Source organism: Psammomys obesus, unplaced genomic scaffold (genome assembly GCF_907164565.1).
Source record: "Psammomys obesus unplaced genomic scaffold, mPsaObe1.curated_primary_1811, whole genome shotgun sequence".
Taxonomy (NCBI): domain Eukaryota; kingdom Metazoa; phylum Chordata; class Mammalia; order Rodentia; family Muridae; genus Psammomys; species Psammomys obesus.
In genome coordinates this window covers 3,065,093-3,083,246 of record NW_026596443.1, presented here as the reverse complement: position 1 = coordinate 3,083,246, position 18,154 = coordinate 3,065,093, and the positions used below count along the sequence as shown (strand labels likewise).

Genomic DNA, 18,154 nt, shown 5'->3' with positions numbered 1-18,154 from the left:
TACATGGCTTCTTTGTCAAAAATTGAGTGCCTATAGAAGTGTGGGTTTACTTTTGGGTCTTCAATTTGATTCCATTGATCAACCTGTCTGTTTTTATGCCAATACCACGTGGGTTTTATTACTATTGCTCTGTAGTACAGCTTAATACTTCCAGAAGTTCTTTTATTGTACAGGATTGTTTTAGCTATCCTGGATTTTTCATTTTTCCATATGAAGTTGAATATTGCTCTTTCAAGGCCTGTAAAGAATTGTGTTGGAATTTTGATGGGAATTGTGTTGGGTCAGTAAATTGCTTTTGGTAAGATGGTCATTTACTATGTTAATCCTACCATTCCGTGAGCATGGGAGATCTTTCCATCATCTGATACCTTCTTCATTTCTTTCTTCAAAGACTTGAAGTTTTTGTCATACAAGTCTTTCACTTGCTTGGTTAGAGTTATACCAAGATATTTTATATTATTTGTGGCTATTGTGAAGGGTGTTGTTTTTTTAATTTCTTTCTCAGCCTATTTATTATTTATATACAGGAGGGCTACTGACTTTTTATTTAGTTAATTTTGTGTCCAGCCACTTTGCTGAAGGTTTTTATTAGCTGTAGGAGTTTCCTGTTAGAATTTTTGGGCTCACTTATATATACTATTATATCATCTATGAGTAGTGATACTTTGACTTCTTTCTTTCCAATTTGTATCCCCTTGCTCTCCTTTAGTTGTCTTATTGCTCTAGCTAGAACTTCAGGTACTATATTGAATAGATGTGGAGAGAGTGGACAGCCTTGTCTTGTCCCTGGAATTGCTTTTAAGTTTCTCCTCATTTAATTTTATGTTGGCTATTGGCTTGCTGTATATTGCCTTTATTGTGTTTAGGTATGTGCCTTGTATCCCTGATCTCTCCAATACTTTTATCATAAAGAGGTGTTGGAATTTGTCAGACTTTTTCAGCATCTAATGAGATAATCATGTAGGTATTTATTTCTTTCATTTGTTCATATAGTGGATTACATCAATGGAATTTCATATGTTGAACCATCCCTGCATATCTGGGATAAAGCCTACTTGATCATGGTGGATGATGTTTTTGATATATTTTTTTTTATTCAGTTTGCAAGTATTTTATTGAGTATTTTTGCATCAGTGTTCATAAGGGAGATTGATCTGAAATTTTCTTTCTTGGTTGAGTCTTTGTGTGGTTTAGGTATCAAAGTGACTGTGGCCTCATAAAATGAATTTAGTGGTGTTCCTTCTGTTTCTGTTTTGTGGAATAATTTGAGGAGTATTGTTATTAGTTCTTCTTTGAAAATCTGGTAGAATTCTGCCCTAAAACCATCTGGCCCTGGCCTTTTTTTTTTTTTTTTTTTTTTTCTTAAGACTTTTAATGATTTCTTCTATTTCCTTAGGGGTTATAGGCCTATTTGAATTATTTACCTGATCTTGATTTAACTTTATTAAGTGGTAGCTATTAAGATCTGGAGAGTACAGGAACTCCATAAGGAAAGCAAAAGAACCAAAAAATCTGAACACAGGGGTCTTTCCTGAGACTGCTAAAGAAAATTAGAATTTCCAATTTTATGGAGTACAGGTTTTTGAAGTAAGACCTAATGAGTCTGTGGGTTTCCTCAGTGTCTGTTTTATGTTCCCCTTTTCATTTCTGATTTTGTTAATTTGGATACTGTCTCTGTCTTTTAGGCAGTTTAGCTAAGGGTCTATCTTTCTTGTTGATTTTGTCAAAGAAGCAGCTCTTGGTTTTGTTGATTCTTTGTTTCTAATTTATTGATTTCAGCCCTGAGTTTATTTCCTGCTGTCCACTCCTCTTGGGTGTGTTTGATTCTTTTTGTTCTAGAGCTTTCAGGTGTGCTGTTAAGTTGCTAGTATTATAAGATCTTTTCAATTTCTTTATGAAGGCACTTAGTACTATGAACTTTCCTTTTAACACTGCTTTCATTGTGTCCCATAAGCTTGGGCATGTTGTACCTTTATTTTCATTGAATTCTAGAAAGTGTTTAATTTCTTTATTTCTTCCTTGACCCAGTGGTCATTGAGTAGGGAGTTGTTCAGTTTCCATGGGTTTGTAGGCTTTCTGTTGTTGTTGAAATCCAGCTTTAATCCGTCATGGTCTGATAAGATACAGGGAGTTATTTCAATTTTCTTGTATCTATTGAGACTTGCTTTACATTCAAATAAATTTTGGAAAAGGTTCCATGAGGTGCTGACAAGAAGGTATATTCTTTTTTTTTTTTGGGGGGGGGGGAATGCTCGCTCTGTAGATGTGTGTTAGGTCCACTTGATTCCTAACATCTGTTAATTTCATTATTTCTGTTTAATTTATGTCTGGATGATCTGTCCATTGGTGAAAGTGAGGTGTTGAAGTCTCTCACTATTAATGTGTGATTTTCGATGCATGATTTAAGCTTTAGTAATGTTTCTTTTACAAATGTGGGTACCCTTGCATTTGGGGCATAGATATTCAGAATTGAGACATCTTGGTGGATTTTTCCTTTCATGAGTATGAAGTGCCCTTCCCCATCTCTTTTGATTACTTTTGGTTGAAAGTCTATTTTATTAGATATTAGAATGGCTACTCCAGCTTGCTTCTTGGGTCCATTTGCATGGAAAATCTTTTTTCAGCCCTCTACTCTGAGCTAATGTCTAACTTCGTTGCTGAGGTGTGTTTTTTAATTTCAATATTCTTAGTGTCTCAGAGAACAGAGACACCCGAGAAGATAAGAAACAGGGGATGGCAATTGACAGAACAATCAAAACATTTACAGCATTTATTGGTTAAGTTCACTGTCTTATATGATAACTTAATGCTAACTCAAAAATGGTAACATCAGATATTACTGATCAAAAATTACTGTCATATTTAATAATGACAAAGTTTAAAATAAGTGAGAATTATCAAAACATAAAAAAGAAACGTGAAATAAGCACATATGTTTGGAAAATGATATTATATGTACTGGAAACAAGGTTGACATAAACATTCCATTTGTAAAAAACATTTCTACAGGTACAATAAAACAAAGCACAAGAAACAAGTGATGCCCTTATCTACAGGGTCATAAATTGCTATGGTGTATTTCTAGATACTTGGAAATTTTTTCCATTGCAGCATGTTGTTATTAAAACAATAAAATCCCAACCATTCAATTTTACCAATGAAGACTCAGGAGCCAGATATTGGGTGAAAACCTACTAGCTCAGAGTGGCAGAGAAGGCACCCAGCTGTTCTTCCTACTCAGCGGACATCCTACTCAGCTCAAATTCCAGGAGGAAAAAGCTAAAAGCCAAAAGTTCTTTCTTCTCCATACTGTCTTACATACCCTTCAACTCAAAGTCCCTCCTTTCTATTTATTTTTTTTTAAATCTTTTATTTATTTTTTATTAATTACACTTTATTCATTTTGTATCCCCCCATAAGCCACTCCCTCCTCCCCTGCCGATCCCACCCTCCCTCCCCTTTCTGCATGCATGCCACTCCCCAAGTCCACTGATAGGGGAGGTCCTCCTCTCCTTCTTTCTGATCTTAGTCTATCAGTTCTCATCAAAAGTGGCTGCATTGTCCTCTACTGTGGCCTGGTAAGGCTGCTCCCCCCCCAGGGGGAAGTGATCAAAGAGCAGGCCAATCAGATTATGTCAGAGGCAGTCCCTCTTCCCATTACTATGTAACCCACTTGGACACTGAACTGCCATGGGCTACACCTGTGCAGGGGTTCCAGGTCATCTCCACAAATAGTCCTTGGTTGGAGTATGAGTCTCTGGGAAGTTCCCTGTGTTCAAATTATCTTGTTCTGTTGCTCTGCTTGTGGAGTTCCCGTTCCCTCCAGCTCTTACTATTTCCCACTTCTTACATAAAATTCCATTCACTCTGCCCATCAGTTGGCCATCAGGCTCAGCATCTGCTTTGACAGTCTATACTGCAGAAGCTTTCAGAGGCCCTCTGTGGCAGGTTTCAAGGTGGTTTCCTGTTTTCTTCTGGCAACTAGGAATAGCGCTTCCTCAAGATCCAGCCATACCACTCCTAGGCATATACCCAAAAGAGGCGCAAGTACACAACAAGGACATTTGTTCAACCATGTTTGTAGCAGCTTTATTTGTAATAGCCAGAAGCTGGAAACAACCCAGATGCCCCTCAACTGAAGAATGGATGCAGAAACTGTGGTACATCTATACAATGGAGTATTACTCAGCAATGAAAAATAAGGAAATCATGAAATTTGCAGGTAAATGGTGGGACCTGGAAAGGATCATCCTGAGTGAGTTGACCCAGAAGCAAAAAGACACTCACGGTATATACTCACTCATATAAACATACAATATAGAATAAACCCACTAAAAGCTGTACATCTAAACAAACTAAGCAAAATAGAGGACCCTAACTAAAATGTTCAATCCCCATCCTGAAAGGCAAAGAGGATGGACATCAGAAGAAAACGAAAATAGGAAACAACCTCGGAACCCGCTACAGAGGGCCTCCTTTCTATTTAATCCTTGTGATCTGCTTACTTGCTCTGCCTCTTGATTTAGGGTTAATTTTTATTTAATCTTCTGTGTACAGAAAACATTTGGATTAAAGGTATGTTCTAGGGCTGAGCCACTCCACAACTAGAAACGGGTTTTTACAGGTCACGATCTTGAGGTTTACAATGGAGTCAGATAACCTACAACAACAGCATAGTAAGTGACACCCATACATAGGTCCCTTCGTACGTTCTTTCTTTCTTCAGGAAGAGAATCCTAGGAACGCAGCACTTGGTTACTTACTGCAGGCAACAACCTAGTAATCTAAGTGTTATGATGTCAGGAATTGACTCGTAAAGGGCACCTTCTTTAAAAACAGTGTTCCGGAACACTCTGTTTTTGTTTTTGAGGAAGATGAAAATGCTTTAAGATTGATTATGGGAATGTCTGCATGACTGAATGTACTGAAAACAGTTCAACAGTACACTTCATGTACAAATGATTTCTGACTGTAAAGCTGTTTAAAAAACATTAGTGTTGTTTAGCCCTACTGAACAATTCTGGGAGGAAGACCTGGATGGTGTCTGCTAAGAGTTAATATGATGAGACTTGGGTTTTAAATTAAAATGTCTATTGTCTTTTTGCCGTATCTATTTGCTAAACATTGGTGTTAGAACACAATTGCACTTTTCCAGAGAAGAGGACATTTTTCATTCATTCCCTTAACACTACACAAGTTCACAAGTAGGAACTTAGAAAATATTCCTCCTTCTCCTCCTCCTCCTCCTCAGTACACACTTGTTTAGAAGACAAGAATCTATTCCCCTACTTAGCAGAAGCTCTTAGGACTATACTCTAATTCCTTAGCCACTTCAGATGGGGGAGCAGTCCCCTAACACCTGCCCCTCAGAGCTGTAACAGCCATGTTTTTATGGTTAAGCTTCTGATAAAATAGTTCTTTTTTTTTTTTTTCAGACCTGTGTTAGTAACATGTAGGAGGTCGCCAAAATGTTGTTTGAGATTTTCATATAGACATATATATATATTTTAGGAAGTATTTTTATTAAAACAGTAAAATCCCAACCATTCAGTTTTACCAATGAAGACTCTACAAACTGACAGCAAAGCAACACTTGCACAACGCATTGAAGATGGAGATGCCGAGCTGAAGATGGAGAGCCTTCACCCCTACATTCCAGTGTCCTTGGTACCGGAAGATATTCTGCACACTCTCAAAAGAGTAAAAAAGGAAAAAAAATGTAAATCATGCCAGCCATACACTCTTTACCTGCAGTGATGTCCAGTCTGCAAAATGCTAGAACAATGGTGGCACAAAGCTTGTGGGAGAATAACCAATCAATAACTGATTTGACTTAAGGCCCTCACTCCACAAGGTGAAACCTATACCAGATACTGTTTGGGTAACCAAGAACCTGAGACTAGATAGTGCAGAGACCTAGGGTAAAATCAAATAAACATAGTAAAATCTGTACACCTAAAGAAGCTAAGTAAGAAGGAGGTCCCTGGGTAAGATGATCAATCTTCACTCAGAAAGACAAATGGGATAGACATTGGAAGAAGGAGAAAAGAGGAAACAGGACAGGAGCCTACTACAGAGGGCCTCTGAAAGACTACCCACGAGTATGTAAAAGCAGATGCTGAGTCTCATAACCAAACCTTGGGCAGAGTGCAGGGAATCTTATGAAAGAAGGGGGAGATAGTAAGACCAGGAGAGGACAGGAGCTTCACAAGGAGCATCAGAACCAAAAAATCTGGGCACAGGGGTCTTTTCTGAGACTGATATTCCAACCAGGGACCATTCATGGATATAACCTATCCCTTTTCAGATGTAGCACATGGCAGCTCAGTATCCAAGTGGTTACCCTACTAAGGGGAACAGGGACTGTCTCTGACATGAACTCAGTGGCTGGCTCTTTGATCACCTCTCCCTGAGGAACGTTGACAGTCCACAGAGGAGGACAATGTAGCCAGTCCTGATGAGAGCTGATAAGCTAAGGTCAGAGGGAAGGAGAGGAGGACCTCCCCTATCAGTGGACTTGGAGAGGGGCATGGGAGGAGATAAGGGAGAGAGGGTGGGATTGGAAGGGAATGAGGTTGGGGGCTACAGCTGGGATACAAAATAAATAATTATTTGATTATTTCATTTAGATCATCTTCATATATGTATATATTTTAGGAAGTTTCTACTGTATTAGGTTTCCATACTACCGCTCAAATGCCCCTTAATATTAGCTGCCTCTCCCTGTATTCTTTCCCACAACTTTCTCTCCCTTCTCTCTCACCACTTAATCCTCATATTCCAGCCCTCCCCCCTATATCTATTCTGTTTCCCTTTTCTAATGAGATCATTCTGTTCCCTCTAGTCCAGTGGTTCTTAACATGAGGGTCATGAAACTTTGTGGGGGGGGTCAAACAACTCTTTCACAGGAGTTGCCTAAGATCAACAGAAAACAGATATTTATGTAGCATAAAAGTAGCAAAATTACAGTTGTGAAATAACAACAAAAATAATTTTATGGTTCGGAGGTCACTACAACATAAGTTGTATTAAAGGGTCATGGCATTAAGGACGGTTGAGCACCACTTCTCTAGTCTCTTACTCTATATCTCTGTGGTTCTGTAGATCGTTGCATGGTTATCATTGACTTCACAGCTGATATTCACCTATACAAAAATACATGCTGTAATTGTCTGAGTCTAGGATAGCTCACCCAGAGTGATATATTTCCTAGTTCTGTCATTTGCCTGAAAATTTGATGATGTCATTTTCCAGCAGCCAAGTAATAATTTATTTTGTAATTGTGCCACATTTTTTTAAATCCATTCTTCTGTTAAGGGACATTTAGGTTGTTTCCAGTTTCTTGCTGTTATGTTCTTGGTTAAGCAAGTATGTCTGTGGTAAGATGAAGCTTCCCTGTTTTATGAAGTCCCATTTGTATATTGTTGATCATAGTGCCTGCACTAATAATGATCTGTTCAAATGGTCTTTTTCCTGTGACAATGAGTGCCCCTTCATTTTAAATACTGTTGCTGACTACTTTGCTCCCCAGCTCCAGGCTGAAGCCAGAATTCTCTCCACAGTGTTCTTGTCTATCACAGGTCTTAGGACTGATTTAACCAGTTAAATGGTAATCTGTTGTGTTTTGTCCCAGCATTGTGAACTTGAGACGTTGTTTTTTACTGGGTTTTTTTCATATCACAGAGCCTAATAAATAGATGTTAAATCAACGTTCTTTTGAATAAAATTGTAGGAATCGCCAATGCCCTTAAGGTGGCAGTAGAGGAATGTCAGTTGACATACAGGGATGTATGATCCCAAAGAAGTCTAGTTTGTGTTTGGATCAGATAAGCACATCTCCCATATTCCATTTTAAGTGTTTTAATATAGGAACTACAGATAGGTTCTAGCACACGAAAGCCCTTATAGATTTCCTGGTACTTCTTCAGAGGACAGCAACAGCCACAGAGTAAAAGCTCCCTGGGTTACAAGCATACTTTACCTTTCAACATAGCAGTTGATATCTTCACAGGCAAGCTTTGTAACCTTTCTACTCTGGGTTTCTCCACTGGCTGACTAGTGGGGTAGGAAAATATGTAGAGAGTATTAAATTCTAAAGCTATGGGATCCTAAGTTATCAGTGACTGCCTAGTGAACATCCATGTGCTTGTGCTGTGCTCAGAACTCTAGGTATAGCTGGAAAGGGGTGTGCCACACTTTGTACTCTCAATATTGATAATCTCTAATATACTCATTATCTCGTTCAGCTCAGCATTGTGCACAGGCAAATATATTAGGATTTGCGGTGGGGAGAAGATGAATGATATAGGGATAGTATAGCTAGAATGGGCTCTTTGGAGGTAGAATTTGGGTCAGCTTTTATATATTTGAAAGGCTTATGTAGACTAAAATAATTAATGATTGATTTTGAAAGTTTATTATATGCCCAGACGCCCTGTTTACCCATAAAGAACTTTTGAGTAATCATAATTAGTAATGAAAAAAAAAAAACAATAATTTAAAACCAGGTCTTTAGGATTCCTGTGCCATTCTTTGACTTCAACAGCACCACACAAAGGCATATAAGAGGTTAGCCTTTGCTGGACTATTCAATACCACAAGCTTGACAATATGAGCATGATGGTTAGATCTCCTCATATCTTTAAAGGGACCATAATACATTGAGGAAATGAGTATTAGGGAGCTGTCATTTCTGAAAACACAGCAAGTGAAAACTGTCTATCTTCTTTCAAATCTGATGGGAAATGAAGGGCTTCTGAGAATCAAAACAAGAACTTGCATTGTACAGCATTGGGTGAGGATGCTCGCTGTAAGAATTTTATCTTTGCAGAGTTCTGGAGCATTGGGTAAGATAGTTCTGTTTAAGTATTTACAGATAGGGCTTAGCAATTGACAGCAGGTAATTGACAGCAATTACCTGGATGATTGTTCCTGTTTCTTCTTTAAATAACACTCTTTCTTCCTCAGAGTCTTGGATAACTCTGAGCCATATGTTACCTACCTCATTGATTTCACTTATTCTTAGGAAATCTCAGTCTTTAACCTGAGGTGGGTGGGACAGAGAGTGTGATTCACAGTCCCCATGCACAACTGGTGTTGAAAGTGGCCCACTGATTATTGACATGTAAATAAAATGTAGTGATGCTTCAAGGATCCTCCAGGAACCAAATTCAATTATAATGAAGCCAGCAGTGTTTAAAACAACTGTTGGCACACACAATTCATAAATAATAGGAAGTTGCTCTTAGATAGAAATGTGCTCTGTACAGATGTGATTTGTCCTTGGCAGGTGTACTTCTTTCTCATCTTAGGACTTTTCTTTTGGCCCTGCACTGTGCTTTGTCGTTATCAATCTTACCCCTTTTGGCTGCTTGTTGGTCTTGAAAAAGCCCTCTAATTTCACTTTATCTACTTCCTAGCTTTATCTACAGCCTACTAAAATACAAATTCTGCCCCCTTTGCCAGCCCAATGACATTGCTCTGGCAGAGGCCAGGTCCTTAATGATTGGATTCCAAGGTCTCTTCATTTTTCACTCTCAGCACTACTCTCAGTTCACTACTGTTTTTAAAAATTGTCCTGTCATAACCTCAGGTACCATTCTTTCCTGGCTCCTCTTTGTCATTCTCAAGTTCCTTCTCTGTGTCTTTTCAGTTCCTGTTTCTTGTGTAATATGCAAGTATCTTTCCTTCTCTTCCCAGGCTTCTGTGTCTTTAACAGATCTACCTCAGTTGCTTCAGCTGTAAATTCGAGCCCTGTCCTGGAGCTCTAGGTGTTCTCCATAATGTGTTTAAAGGGCTTCGACTTACTCAGTAGACACTACAGAAGTGATTATTTGTGGCCATTATTTCCCTTCCCCTTAGCCCATCGCCTTTATTTCTTCATTTTTCTCAAGTATCATAATAGATGTTTATTTCTTTTAGGGTTCTCAAGTCCCTCTTAAGAAAAGGAGAGACAAACCAGAGTAAACCATTCTTCCCTCTGGCCTTTAAAACAGAGGTCTCTTTGTGTGTGTGTGTGTGTGTGTGTGTGTGTGTGTGTGTGTTTAAATGCTGTCCCACATACGTGCTGCCAAATTGAGAAGTTCAGATATCAGACTAGAAGAATTTGCTGATAGAGTACCAAAGCAAACACTTGCCAAAAGCCTTTTCCTTCTTTATTTACATTCCCTTCTTTATTTATACATTCCCTTCTTTATTTACTTGCAGGTCCTCCGTTTTGTTTGTTTTTGTTTTTGTTTTTCTTAAGGCGCCTTCCATTTCTATCTGGGGATGCAGCCTAGTGGTAGAGTAACTGCTTGGCATGTACAAGGCCCTGAGTTTGATCCCTCTACAGCCAAACCCAAAAATCCTTACATTCTCCCCTCTCCTCCATCTGTAGTGCTCTGCTAACTCCAACCCTGCCATTGGGCCTGTGGCTTTCTTGTCCCCTCCTTTCCCCTTTCCCCAAGGCTCTGCTCTGCAGATATGAACAGCTCACTGACTCGTGCTCAAATCTGAGACTCTGCCCCATGAAATGCCCCCCCTTTCCAGGAAGGCTCTCATTCCTTAGATCCTGATCATTGCTCTTCTGTGGTGTTTCTCTCCTTAGCCCCTCAAAGAATATCCATTTTTCTCTCTCGAAGAATCTTTGGCATTTTGGTCTTAAATACAGTTATCACTGTGTATATCTCTCCATACGATTCTGCTCAAGATCAGGCCTTCTTCATTTTTATATATAGTATCCAGGATATACAAAACAAAAGATGGGGAAATTACCAAATGATTGAAGGAAAAAAAAAAAAGAATGAATAAATCAACATACTACCAACTAAACTGGTAAATTACCAAATTAATAGGAAATTATACGTGAGGCACATAACTGTAATAACCCAGATTTCATGTTTCACACAGAGTCTTCAGTTGACTAATTGTTTGAAGTTCCCAACAGAATAGGCATGATGTTTTCTGCTAATGCTGTAATGACAAAGAATACTGCCCACATTCTAAGGAGGGATGGTTAGCATTGGATGGATGAATGCAAGGGACTTAAGCTCATTGCTGACGTCTACAGTGTGGAACAATGGGCATTTGGCAGGTTTTGGAGAACACCTATGCTTCCCATGTGATTAAAGCTTTAAATGTAGAACACTCTGTTGTGTATGTTGGGTCTCAAGCCTGAGGCAGAGTACTAACTGAGGTGCCTATTAATATATCAAAATGGACTCTGGCTGCCAGTCTCCTTCAGTCCCTGCCTCTTACAGAGTCCTCCTGGTTGGCATACTATGACCCTACCCTAACCTCTCCAGGACAACCCTGGGCTGGGCTGCCCTTCCCCCACTGTTCTTCTCTATGTAACCTCAGCCATTTTGGCTACCAGCCCATTTGGCCTCTTAGCCTTTTGACCACTGCTCTTGGTTCCTGCTCTCAAGCCTCTTGACTCCTGGCTCTCTCCTCTCCCCTCCTTTTCTCCTTACATGGCCCTGTCCAGTCCACCGGTCATGTTCACTCTGGACTCTTCCAGTAAAAACCTTAAGCCCTTAGGAATAGTTAATGTTCTGCTTTTATTTTTTTCATTCAGTATATACTTTACTACTCAAAGTAGTCTTTAGTTGATTAAAGTTCAGCTCTTTCTTTTTCCAGACAGTCTCATCTAGCACTTGTGACATTTGCAATAAGACACTTGCCTCAGTCCTCTCCTGTGCACCCAGTGCTGAGATTCAGGTGTGAGCAACCACATCTGGCTTAATGATAATTTTTTCAAATGTGAAATCTTTTAACTATTAGCTTATAAAAGATTCCACAATGAGCATATTTTAATAAAACAGTCCACATTATCAGCACTAGCAAGACCATTGCTAACATCCATATATAACTTATGTATGTTTAAGTCATGGTATATGTGATTTTTTTTCTTGTAAACATTATTAAACATTTTAAGCATCCAACCTGTCTATCCTTTGACAACATCATATCTCAACATCTTGCTCTATTTGCCCCAGTTCTTTTAAAACAAATACACTAAGAATGCAATTTAAGTACTTGTAAATTTTTCTTCTCCGGCATCCCCTGACTCCCACACCCAGTTCTAAATTTGGTATTTGTCATTCTCAAACTTGTATTACTTCATCTCCTTTCATACATACACATGTTTTTGTATTTTTTTATATGTTGAATCATTTCTGACATTCTGAAACTTTCTGTTTTCTCTCAGTGTTGTTTTTTCTACTTTAAATGTTTACTTTAGTTCATTGCATGATTATACAATGACCCACTGTTTTCTATGCTAATGGATATTAAAGCACTCTCTCTGTCATAGTACTAATGATACAGCTGCTGTGTGTACTCTTGTTCATATTTTCTTGTATAAATATGCAAGAGTTTCTCATGGGTCTTTTCAAATGGAAATTATGAGTCTAAAGGGTGAGGTCATATTTCTTATTTGCAACTGGGTTATATTTGAAATACTATTTTGCTTTTCCTTTTTTTTTTTCAATCAAAGAAAGATAAAACAGCTTTTCCTTGTTTTAAACTTCAATTTTCTTGTTACTAGTGAAATACTTTCTCTTTGTTTATAGGCTTTTCTACTTTCCTGTTTCTTTAATTTTCTTGAAAATATATTTTTGGTGATTTGATGTCATTGTTTTCTTGTTAGTGTATATCTTTTTTTAAAGTTTAGGTGTTTTCTGTTGTATATCTGTAATACTTTTTACTTTATCTTATAATGTTTATGTAATACTCTATAATTTGTCAGCCTTCCTATTAAGATTTGAGTTATTTCTGTGCATATATGTTGGCTTTCTTATTTTAAACAGCAGGACAATTATGGTGCACTGCTCTATTCTGCATTCGGTGATAAATGTTGGAGACAGTTGGTCAGGTCTCGATGGTATAGCCTGTGGGTACACAGTAGAGGAGCATGCACTGGCCTTGTTGGCACATGAATCTGTCATTCTTGGCATAAATAACACCTGCTGTGACCAATGAACTAATTGTAAAGTGACCTACATAAGTAAAGCACTGTCATTTGTGAAAGTGGCTTTGGCTTTGAACACTGGCATGTTTTTTATTGAGCAAATGTTCAGGAGGAGAACTCAAGATTATACACCACTGACTGAAGCTAGGTCACAAACAATGGTTGCATTGGCTATACAGAAAAAGAATGTTCTCTGAGCCATAGTTTGGTGCTACAGTCCTTGGAGACTAGAATAAGGTATCCGCAGAGTTTCTCTGTGAACAGCCTGATAGTAAACACTTCAGACTTTGTAGGTCATGCCATTACTTTTGTGTCTACTCACTGTCTGCAGTTCAGCATGGCAGCAGTGGGTGCACAGCTTCGACCTTCATGCTCATCAATGACTGCTTGTGCACTGTAGGGGACATGTAACGTAAAGATTTGTTGGTCCTTTACTCTAAGAACATGTTGTACTCAGGGGCTGAAGAATTCCACATTGTTGAAATCTAAGGCTCTTCCTGATCCTTAGATAGCTTCTCAACCTGAACCATGGAAAGGACATGCAAAGTTGTCCCTAATAGTACCAGTCTAGATTTGGAAATGTCCCCTTCCTTTGTGTTCTCTCTGTATCTGTCTCTCCCTTTTTTTCATTTTGGTTACTGGGCCGATTGTGTGGCTTCCTTGCTTGAACTTCAGCTCTGATGTCAGTGGTGGATTAGTGTTCACAATGGTGCATAATCCTCTAAATGCAGTTATATATAACCATGAAATCAGGTCATACCTTAACACATAGAATTTCCTAGCGTGCTTGTTAATTATTGTCAGTTTGACACAAACCTATATATTCATGGAAAAAAGGAACCTCAGCTGAGATAGGCTGATAGACATGTCTGTGGGGTATTTTCCTGATTGCTAAATGATTGAGGGGGGCCTATCCTACAGAAGACAATGCCACCCCAGGGCAGGTGGCCCTGTGTTACATAAGAAAGGTAGATGACTGAGAGCCTGGGAGCAAGCCAGTAAACACTTTCTTCTGCAGTTCAGCTTTAGTTACTGCTTTCAGGTCTTAACTTCCTGCCTTGGCTTCCCTAGATGGTAGACTCTAACTGTAACCTGTAACTTTCTCCCTGAAGTTGCTTCTGGTCAGCACTTGATCACAGCAGCAGAAAGCAATCTTAGGTGTAGAAATCTTCCTGATCCTTAGATAGCTTTTCAACCTGAGCAGTGCTTACAGTTTTCCTCCGTCCAGGCTTAACCCCTTTATAGAGCATTGAAATTTGTCTTTGCATTCCTGTCATGTGTTCTTTTTTATCTGTCTCTTTTCCTCTTGGTATGTGCCAGCTGGCTGGGCCTGAGCCACCAGCGAAGCAGTATTTACAGCTCACTTGGGTGGATGCCGCAGCTAGGGTAGCCCAAGGGCAGATGAAATGACATCCAGAATGGGAATGCTGCACCTCTCTGCTCTGTCTTCTTTCACATAAGGAAGAATTCCTCTTCCTTCTGTCAAATGACAAGGAGTATTGATTGGTTTGGCACAGTATATAAAATATGCATCTAATGGAATGGTATTTTGGGAACTATTAGCAGCACTGGCTTGCTGAGGCCCAAGATTTTACCCTCCTCCCCTTCCTTTTCCTTCTTCCTAGTAGCAGTTCTTAGCAAATTACAAGCTCTGCCTCTGGTTTGCTGGGTAGCAGTGGCAGCGCAAGCTTTCTCTAGTTTCCAAGGGAGACGGGTGCTGAGACTGCAGTGTTTCCCAGCAGCCGCTTACCTTTCTTGCTGTTCATCTCCATGCATGTCTTGACCTTCATTCTGCTATGCAGGCCTGCACAAGAAGGTAACAGTGTTTTCCTAGAGTTCTCTGTGTTGAGGGGGGGGGAGGGAAGGCAGGGTGGTAGGGGTAAAGGTATGTGGAGACAGCAGAGTATAAATGCTGGAATTAGAAACAAAGTGGCTCTGAGGTACTCTGGTCTATGAACACCTTCCTGTGTGCTGTACTCATAAATACCCTGAGGGTGGGAGCCCTGGCACCAACTCACAAAACTTAAAATTACTGCATATAAAAACATAAGGTTATAGTAATGTTGCCTATGGGAAGCACAGAAGAAAAATGAGAACTTAGAGAAGAAAATGTAATCAATTGCTTTCAAACATTCTGTCTTCATGAATTCTATTAAGTGTGTGTTGTACACATTTAAGGAGAGAGCGGAGATTATGCCTCTTCAGCATATACCCAGAACTCCATAGCTGTGCTTCCCAGCGTCACAGTCAGTATTCTTGTGTTGCTGTTTAAATTTAATGACAAATAAAGTTAAAAATAATGTCCTCTGTTACAGTAGCCACATTTAAAATGCTCAGTAGCCGCATGTAGTTACTGGCTTCTATATTAGACTGTATATTGGACATTTCTATTTCTATACAAATCTCCATTGAAGGAACTAAAGAAAGTAATCCAAACAATATGGGAAACACAGTACAATTAATGTTCTTTATCATAAGTCCTGAATCTCTGGATTCAACCAACTCTGGTTGAAAATATTCAGGGAAAAAAAATACATCTGTATTTAGTATGTGCAGACAATGGCCTCTTGCCATTCCTTAGCTAATGTAATATAACAACTAGTTTCATAGTGTTTACATTGTATTGAACAGTGGAAGTTAGAGATGATTTAAAGAAAATGTATAAAATATCTGCAAATGCTATTTGATTTTATGTGAGACTTAAATGCTCATGGTTTTGAGGGCAGGGTCCTGGAACCAAGACCCCTGGAGTATTTTGAGATGACTGTGTTTGGCCAGAGTACACACAAGAAGACGAAAAGGCCTTTTGTCCACAATCAGCACAAATATGGGTTCACTATGGTTAAAGCTGACGGAAGTCTTGAAAAACACTTGGCCTATTTCTTACTTTGTGACTGAAGAAACTATGGTCCTAGTTGAAGATTTGATTTTTGTGGTTTGTTCACAGCAGCCTTATAGCATGTCGGTGGCAACTTCTGTAAATGGAAAAACCACCCTCTGCCATCAGACTGTTCGGTAATGCCAACTCTAGTGAGATAACCGAGGAAGCCAGGAGAAGGCCAGAGCACATCACAGTCTACTCATTCCTGCTCCTTGTAGATTTGAGGAAAATAAGCCTTGCTGCATAAATCCATGAAATGTCATGATGCTTTGTGAAAGAAACAAATGTTTTCATTGTTTTATTCAAGTAAAGAAAGTTCTGGATCCCGGGGAGCATCATGATAATGTCTTTTGGTGAATGACCTTGTGATCTTGGCTATTTTGATGCTCCCTTGGGCCTTGATTGACTCATCTGCAACATAGGGATAATTTTTTTCATCTCTATCCTGAATCTTAGAACCAAATAAAAATTTGAAGTCTTTTAGGCATTGGTCTGCTGAAAATAACTGTTAACCTGGGCAGTAGTGGCTCGTGCCTTTCATCCCAGCACTCAGGAAGCAGAGGCAAGTGGATCTCTGTGAGTCAGAGGTCATTCTGGTCTACAGAATGAGCTCTAGGACAGCCAGGGCTATACAGAGAAACCCTGTCTCAAAACAAAAACAACAAGAAAGAAAGGAAGGAAGGAAAAGAAAAAAAAAAGAAAGAAAATTACTGCTATAGAAATTAGGCTTTATTATAAGGATTTTATGAAAAGGTGTATACCACCAATAAGAAAAGAGAAAATTCCATGAAAAACAGAATATTTGTTTTCAAAACAAAATATAAATAAGCCTATTACAGAATTTGAGTATTTTGTTTAAAACTTTCCTCCAAAGAACACTAACTCAGGTAACTTTTATTGGTGAATTTTCTAAATTATGTAACCCAAATCATACATGCATTATTAGAAAAAATAGATCAGCAGAGAATACTTCCCAATGTACACAACCTTAACTCACAAAACTGGCCACTAGAAGAGAAAATCAGAGGCCACATTCCTTTTCGACTGTGAGTGTAGAAATCTTAAAGTACTAACACATCTTGGGGTTGGGGCCATGGCTGAGCTGGTAAGATGTTTGCCTTGTGAGCATAAGGACTTGAGTTTGGATACCAGCACAAACTGGAGTATATCGACACAGCTGTAGTCCAGCACTGGGGTGGAAATATGAGCCAACAAACTGAGGTACAAAGTGATTAAGGAAGCGCTTGACATCGACCCTGGCTTCCACACACAACTAGGAATGCACACATATCTGCACATTTATATCTTGAGCTGAATGTGTGGCTCAGTGATGGAGTACTTGAGTAGCATGCACACACAGTCACAAAAGCAAAAATAAACTATAAAACACAAAACCTGGGGCATTTTGTTTGAAAACTTATAGAATTTTAAATAGAAAGCATTATAGTGTTGCCATGCAAGCTTGAGGACTTGAGTTCAGATCCCCAGCACTCACATGAAAAACCAAGTTGACACACAACTAGAATCTCATCACTGGGAACACAGGGAAATGGTCTTGCCAGGTCTTACTGGCCAGCCAGTCTAGCCAAATCAGTGAGTTCCAGTTTTAGTGAAAGACTGCTTTTCAAAAAATAATATAGATGGGCTAGGGAGATGAGTCAGTCACTGAGTAAGAGTGTTTGCCACCCAGGTGTGAGTAACTGATCTCAACCTGTGAAAAAGCTGGATGTCTAGCATGCTCAGTTGTAACCCAGACGGTTGTGAGGGGACTAGGTGGTGGGACAGGAGAAGCTTCCGGACTAACTAGCCTGTCTTCTGCAGTGGTATGGTGAGACTGTCTAAAATAAGGTAAAGATAAGGAATGATGCTCAAGGTTGTCTCTCACCTCCACAATGCACTATGGTGTATGTGTACAGTGATATCTGCACTCCAGCATTTATACACATTAGTGTGCAAATGTACACACATAAACGAGTGATAAAGACACTTGATATCAACCTTTAATCTCCTTGTGAGCATGTGGACACATGCATCAGTACATGCAAAACTTACCCTAATTCCTATGAGAACAGGAAGTTTTAGTTTAGTTTAACTTTAGGTGGTGCCTAAAGAAAATTTACAGCCAGCATCCGCTCTAACAGTTAAGTGCCAAGAGCAGGAGCAGAGCAGAGACACTCGCTATTACTGCCTCTCGCCCAGTCAGAACAGTAGTGTAAGGGGAAAAAAATAAGGAAGAAGGAAGGGAGGGAGGGAGGGAGGGAGGGAGGGAGGGAGGGAAGGAAGGAAGGAAGGAAGGAAGGAAGGAAGGAAGGAAGGAAGGA

General features: G+C 39.3%; 1 protein-coding gene across 3 annotated transcripts in view; it reads left to right on the top strand.

Annotated features, from left to right (window-relative positions):
* Ppp1r12b (protein phosphatase 1 regulatory subunit 12B) overlaps positions 1 to 18,154 on the top strand; it is a 213,103-nt gene that overhangs the window by 102,141 nt on the left and 92,808 nt on the right. The window lies entirely within an intron of this gene.